The sequence below is a fragment of the Gymnoscopelus microlampas genome, assembly GCF_963454915.1.
Source record: "Gymnoscopelus microlampas genome assembly, chromosome: 22".
In the NCBI taxonomy this organism is placed as follows: domain Eukaryota; kingdom Metazoa; phylum Chordata; class Actinopteri; order Myctophiformes; family Myctophidae; genus Gymnoscopelus; species Gymnoscopelus microlampas.
In genome coordinates this window covers 20,626,638-20,634,552 of record NC_139959.1, presented here as the reverse complement: position 1 = coordinate 20,634,552, position 7,915 = coordinate 20,626,638, and the positions used below count along the sequence as shown (strand labels likewise).

General features: G+C 39.3%; 1 protein-coding gene across 1 annotated transcript in view; it reads right to left on the bottom strand.

Annotated features, from left to right (window-relative positions):
- Nucleotides 1–903: 903 nt before the first annotated feature.
- LOC311038464 (uncharacterized protein) overlaps nt 904–7,915 on the bottom strand; it is a 125,795-nt gene continuing 118,783 nt past the window's right edge. The window contains exon 11 of the mRNA XM_084048001.1: nt 904–934. The gene's annotated coding sequence lies outside the window, so the exon portion shown is untranslated. The remainder of the gene's footprint in view (nt 935–7,915) is intronic.

Genomic DNA, 7,915 nt, shown 5'->3' with positions numbered 1-7,915 from the left:
TTCTTGAGCATCTAATATACAAAAGGACACTCTTCACAGTTGTCCTCATAAAGCAGGACTTCAGGCATTTACCATATGGTTGTATTAACCAGTTAAATACCTACATATTTTGAGGTAAACCTTTGCTGAAAAGTGCACATCTACAAGCTTACTACACATTGATTTGCAACGCGTTGTATTTTGTAGATCAACTATTTCCAGAACAGATATTCAATGTACACTGTAAACAGAAGACAGCAGTATAGAAGACTGAGGAATTGTTTTAACAATGTATGGTCTTCAACTACTTAAGAGTCATTGTGTAATTACTCAATATCAGTAATACGTAATGCTATTTACATATGTTGGTATACATTATTCCTGTAGTCATGTTATCAACAGGTATATTGTCACATCTTTCAGCTTCCATTTGTTTTAGTTATGTCTGACTCACTGTTTGCATTCGTTGACTATTATGCACAATGTGTATCTGTACTTTACACCACCTTACCCGTTATGCCTAATCTCATTAAGCATAATTTTATTTTAATGAAAAACATATTATAAAATAGCAAACCTACATGATTGAGTACACAACGCATCAACCATGTACTGTTTATCTTTGTGATCCTGTCATAATAAATCCTCTACCTACAACACACTACAAGTACCATCTACTGTAAGTCATTGTCAATAACTGCTACTCAATATATTATACTGCATGATATACAAATGTATGAAACCTTACTGCCATGCATAATACACTGTCATGTATAGAACAATGGAACATTTACCATTCTCATGCTAATGAAGCATCTTCATTCACACACATTATAGACAAACTATCAATGACAGGTTGCTACGCTGATTATAAAACTTATATTGTTAAACACAACACAACCTCTATTGCAACTTCCTGACCTGGCGGAGACCTGTGCTCCGAGGAGCACTTTTTCTAGTTGGCAGTATTCTGTCTCTTCTTCTTCTGCCACTTTTCGCAGTTCTGGCTGAACCGTGCAGTCGCTTTTTACGAAACTCGGCCATATTGTAGATGGTCATGAAAAACGATCAAAAAATAATTCTCACAATCTTTCGTCAAAAGGTGGCGCTATATCACTCAATTGAAAATGCCAACTTTGAACAGGTACAACTCATGCCCTGTTTGACCTAGAGCCATGAAACTTCGATACACATATGCGTCTCCTCATGCTGAACAACTTTCACCCTCTGACTTTTGACCTCTGACCTTTAGATCTCCCACCATTTTGAATTATATGAAAAACAGTCATTGGCTCCTAACTTCTGCATTTTTTCACTTATGGAAAATCCGTTGGAATTTTTTGTAGGCAGAGGTCCAAAGTTCAAGTGTGAAACGTTTCGTGCAGATTGCTCAAAAATCCCAGGAGGAGATAGATTTTAACTATTACAGTTTTATGAACATTATTCATCTGTGCCTAAAACATACATGCAGACTCACATTTCTTTGAAACTTTGCAGAAATGTACAGGGTCATTCCAAATATCACTGAAACCAATCTTACTCCAATTGGCCAAAAGGGGGCGCTTTAGCAATTTTTTGAAAAGGCAGACTTTAAACAGGCATAAGTCATGCCTCGTTTGGCCGAAAGTCGTGAAACTTGCTTACACATGTGCCTTGACTCATGAGGAACACACGGTGGCGCGGTGGCGCAGTCGGTAGTGCTGTCGCCTCACAGCTAGAAGGTCCTGGGTTCGATTCCCGCAGGGGACGCTGTGGGCGCTGGGGGCGTGCTCTCTCCTCCGCGTCATCAGCGCCCATACCCTAGGTGGGGTTGGCGAAAGGGCCTTTCTGTGTGGAGTTTGCATGTTCTCCCCGTGTCTCCTAGGGTAGGTACCCTCACAAAAAACATGCAGTAATCCTGGTCACTATACTGCCTCCCCCTGGCCAGCCGGGGCGCCTGATGGAGGGGAAGGGAACTGGTTGGAATAACGTGTTCCTTCCACGCGCTACGTCCTACCAGGGAAACTCTCCCCTGTCAGGTGATAAGAAGGTCAGTTGGCTCTCATGCATTGAAGGAGGCATGAGCTCGGCCCTGGCCTCCCTAGGTTGGCAGAGGGAAGGTAGTGCCCAGGATTACAGCTTAGGCATTGGCACTGGGTGAAAAAAATAGGGGTTACAAAATCGTGGGATAAAAATGTAAGAAAAAAAAAAAAATGAGGAACACACGTATCGATTTGACCATTAAGCTCCGCCCTTAGATTTTCCGCAATTTTGAGCAGTTTGAAAAATACTTGTTTTTGCCAGTTCTGGCTTAACCGTGCATACGCTTTTTACGAAACTCGGCCATATGGTAGATGCTCATGAAAAACTACCAAGAAATAATTCTCACACTCATTCGTCAAAGGGTGGCGCTATAGCACTCAATTGAAAGTGCCAACTTTGAACAGGTACAACTCATGCCCTGTTTGACCTACAACCATGAAACTTCGATACACACATGCGTCTCTTCATGCCCGACAACTTTCGTGGTCTGACTTTTGACCTCTGACCTTTAGATCGCCCACCATTTTGAATTATATGAAAAACAGCCATTGGCTCATAACTTCTGCATTTTTTCACTTGTGGAAAATCCGTTGGAATTTTTTGTAGGCAGAAGTCCAAAGTTCAAGTGTTAAACGTTTCGTGCAGATTGCTCAAAAATCCCAGGAGGAGATAGATTTTAACTATTACAGTTTTATGAAAATTATTCATCTGTGCCTAAAACATACATGCAGACTCACATTTCTTTGAAACTTTGCAGAAATGTACAGGGTCATTCCAAATATCACTGAAACCAATCTTACTCCAATTGGCCAAAAAGGGGCGATATAGCAATTTTTTGAAAAGGCAGACTTTAAACAGGCATAAGTCATGCCTCGTTTGGCCGAAAGTCGTGAAACTTGCTTACACATGTGCCTTGACTCATGAGGAACACATCTATCGCTTTGACCAGTAAGCTCCGCCCGTAGATTGTCCGCAATTTTGAGCAGTTTGAAAAACACTTAAACCCAGGATTTTTCAGCTATTTGCGTGAAACTGTATCATCTGTGTAATCTCCTTTTTCATAGTTCCTTGTCTGTTGGTCCAATGGCGTCTCCCTTAAATGAGTGCCTCACAATCTCAAGGTCGCCAGTTCAAGCCTCACTTGATGCAGACTTAATTTAAGTTGAATTGCAAACAACATGACTGTATCAATGAATACATGTGCAAATGGTAAAGATAACCTGAAATGCTTATTTGAGAGTACGATTTCTCAATGTATGACATACTTCATTCTGAAAATAGCCGATCTACAATCTCAAAACTTTTCAGATAGGTACGTGTTTCTGAGCTTGTAGATCGGCTGCTTTCACTGTTTTCGGTAGCGAGGAGACATACAATTTCTCTATTGGTAAATGGTTTGTGAACGAGTGATCTTAGTGTTGGCTGGTTCATGACAGAAGGCAAGAGTTTATGATCTTCAACAGACAACATCAGCCTATTCCGTTTCCATGTCTCTCTTCAATCTATTCCGTTTCCATGGCTCTCTCTCTCTCTCTCTCTCTCTCTCTCTCTCTCTCCAGTTTCCATCTCTCTCTCTCTCTCTCTCTCTCTCCAGTTTCCATGTCTGTCTGTCTCTCTCTCACTGGCCCCGTATTATCGCTGCTTGCAGCTATATTTCTAGTTATTATTATTATTATTATTATAAGAGTGCCTTAAGAGAGCCTCACATGTGTGGATTCTACATGTTGCAAACAGGTGACTGGCACAATGCCATCTAGGGACCTTAAGTAGAATCCTCAGGGCATGCTACCTTTCTTGTATGTGAACCATAAATATACGCTGTATACATGGGATTACAAAATGCTTTAAAAAGTGCACACTTGACAGGACCTGAACACATACTGAACCTGCGAAGCAGCATATTAGCCGGGGCATAAAGTTTGTGGCACTGTCTACAATGTCTTGAATATACTGTATATTGATTTTACTTTTATTTTTTATTTACTTTGGCCATACAAAGTTCAAATAGTGCCTGCTTTCTAGGTTGAACTGTTTTATATGTGGTTTCTTTTTTCTTGTACTTTTGAATAAATTGTCCCAACCTTAATAAAAAGTTTCAATACAAACAATATTTTACAAACAATTTCACTTGATTTACACACCTGGTTTATGCAGGGTAAATCAAATGTTAAATGTTAAACAGAAGTTCTCTGGTTCTGTTGGTAATACATTATTTCTTATAAAATTTCCAAACTGGCTTTTAGCTCTTATCATAGTAGCAGGCAGTGAGAGCATGTGACTCAGGGCAGTAACAGGGAGTGGCCTTGCAGATTGGACTAGAAGCATGTGAAAGTATCAGTTCTTTCAATCGACAGCCTGAAGTGATACATACTGTAGGCCTATCGAACACAATAAATATTCGGTCAAAAATATTTCATCTTTAATTGTTGCCCAAAACTTTGTCAAAACAATGAAGACAATGAAGAGTAGACGGACACCACCAGAGGAGACGATCAGGTGAGTGAAAATCATTAGGCTTTTGCAAGTAGACTAGCAATTTGAAAAAGCACAGATGTCATTTTCATCTAGGAAGCTGACTTGCCTTTGAAAATATGTCATATTATAACAGTATCAATATAATAATGAATATTAATAATTTTGTCCACACTCCATTGGTGTTTGTTGTCAATGTATGTGAAATATGTCCTTTATGAAATATGAAATATGTAACTATATCAGGAGCAGTGAGCACTATTAGTATAGAGCTCAGGGATTAGTTAGGGGTTAAGAGTCTTGCTCAGGGATACTTCAACACGTAGACGGGGAGCGGGAAATTAACGGGTGTTTCCCAGACAGCCTCTCTACACACTAAGCTATTGCGCCCAAGGCTGCCTGTAAATGGATGGATATTTTTAAGACACTGCTAGGGTAGGTCTACGATGACCATTAGAAATACAAACAGCAACCTTATTCTAATACTTTGATGTCCACGGCTGTCCTATTTTTTGTGACTGCCTTTGCTGGTGGTCATTTCGTCTGATGTTATGTTCTGTTTATTTGTCTGTTCCTCAGAATCACATCCGAGCTAAACAAAACACAGGATCATGGTAAGAACATTATATGCCACAACACTTTTACTAATTCAATTAAAGCGGCACTTTTTTTTATGCATAAAATGTATTTATTATTACCTTTAATATTGGTTGCATGTAATGTGGGTGCATACAATATAGCCTTTTCTAATTAATTTGTTTTAGTAAGACTATTAATCAATATATTTTTATGTATGTATGTATGTATGTATGCATGCATGCATGCATGCATGCATGCATGCATGCATGTATGTATGTATGTACAGTATGTATGTATGTATGCATGCATGTATTTAGTCTGGAGCTCTTAACACAAAGTCGGTGACAGGTTGCGGGCAGTGTGTGTTAATTAAAAAGGCAGTATATAATTTGTTGTTCATTGTTTCATACACGATTGGCTATGATACACGCTAAAGAATGTGACGATTGGCAATAATTGGGGATAAGGATCTGACAGAAATTGTCAGCTCAACTTAAATCAGTGACAACCAACACCAAGGAGCTTGTGGGTCATATTTGATTCTGAGCTAAATATGGAGGCCCATATTAGAAATGTAACAAAACTATATTTCTATAATTTAAGAGAAATCACCAGAGTTTGAATGTCTCTCTCTCAGTACTGTTTTATCACCAGCAGGCTTCAAAGGGAATACCACTCATTTTCAAAATTGAACTATGTATTTTATACACCTTAGAGCTGTTGTGTGGAAATAAGAACCCCCCCCCCCCCCCTTCTATGTTGCCTAGAACTGGAGAATTGATTGAGGTCATGTGATCAGTGACATACACACACTTTTGTGTACTTTTGGCTCCGCCCTCTAGGCTGCTGCATTCACTAGAATGGGGAACTGACTTCCAGCTGAAACAGTGTGTCTTGAATATAAAGTTAAGACTCATTAGAGCATTTCGATCTCTATTATCTACAAGTAGGCTACTATGTCTTGTGAAATGTGATATATAATCATAATGCCATTATAAACTACTACAAGTCGCACTGTTTGAGCTGGAAGTGAGATTCCCCATTCTAGTGAATGCAGCAGCCTAGAGGGCGGAGCCAAAAGTACACTGTGCGTATGTCACTGATCACATGACCTCAATCAATTCTCCAGTTCTAGGCCACATAGAAGGGATTTTTTCTTATGTGCACACAACAGCTCTAGGGTGTATAAAAGACATAGTTCAATGTTGAAAATGAGTGGTATTCCCATTTAACTATTGTAATGCTCTCCTGTCTGGTCTACCAAAAAAAAAGCAGTCGGTTGGCTGCAGCTTGTTCAGTTGTTCCAGGCTTACATTAATTAATATAAATATTTTTGGAAATCTCTATGGGCTGAATGAATGGGCTTTATATATGTGGAAACAGAGCCGGTTAAAAAAAATGTCCGCCACTGCTATGCTCTATTGTTTCCAGGTACGTTCCCCGCCGGACCCTTAGATCCTCTGGCACCGTTTTCCTAATTGTTCCAGAGGCTAGAACCTTTGGAACAGTCTGCCGGAGGCTCTATGGGTCACTGAATCTGTTGACATTTTTTAAATAAAAAGACACTCCTTTTTAGCATTGCTTTTACATAGGTTTCAGCACTATCTTATTTTAATATTTTCTCTAATGCTTTATTCTATTTGTTGTTTTCCTCCTGTCTTTTAATATTTTCTTTTAACCTATGCTGTGAAGCATATTGAACTACACTTGATGTATGAAATGTGCTATATAAATAAGGTCTGATTGATTGATTGATTGATTGATTGATTGATTGATTGATTGATTGATTGATTGATTGATTGATTAGCTTTCATGTCAATTATGTGAATAAATACATTAAGCTTGACAGTTTCCTCTATAAGATCTCTAGACTTACAGTTCTCTCTATCTTGATAACAGGGCGGCTCTTCAATTTCTTCACCGTTGAGACTGGAGAGACTGGTGGTGCCCATAATGCATTCATTAGAAAACTTAAAGGACAGATTCAGAAGAATTCTGTGGAAGAAAGTGACTACATCCTGGCTTTCTGCCCAATTCCCTCAAGAGCTGGAACTGATGTCAAGGAGGCAATGGGAAAGATTCCGAGTGAGAAATGATCTTATAAGCGTTGTTGGATTCATTGATATACACTACATTATAAATTATCCATCCAGATTCATTATTTAATTAATTATTTTTCTCTCTCTTGAAAGGTGGTAAACCAGTGATTCTGGTGGTGATGCATCACAGATATGATGTTACAGCTCATCTAGATGATAGCAGTAGACATGTGAGCAGAGATGATGTCATCCTCACTGTCGACACTCTGTTCTGGGAAGGCAAATTCCTGAACTGCCCCTACAACGAGAAAGCCTTCAGTAAAGTGCAGCAGGCTGTTGGACGTACACGATTGGCCAGTTCGCGACAGGTTCATATTTATTATTTTCTTCTTATTGAATTAATCGTTTTAGGGATATTCTCTTTTCAGAGGGCTCTCCCTAAATTGAGGTACAGGGTTAGAAGAGCGGTGATCCTTGGAGTTTGTTAGGCAACACATTGCATTTATTCCATAACACAGCCATAGAACACTCAATGCATTTTCGTGGAGGGATTCATCTCAGTTCCATTATAATTTGTAGCTCTCTGTGTGTGTGCCTATTCATCTAATAATGAATTGCTGTGACTTGGGCCGAGCTCTTGTCATTTAGTTGCATATCCATTTGAAAGATTGTGGCAGAAAATGTGTATTTAGGAAAATAACATGAGATTGTCATGGACCACATTCTCTGTATTTGACAGGACCGCATCCACAGCAACACTAAACACATGTAAACTTGTAAACCAGTTGTGCCTTGCCCCACGAAAGACCCATCTCCAGCAGCTC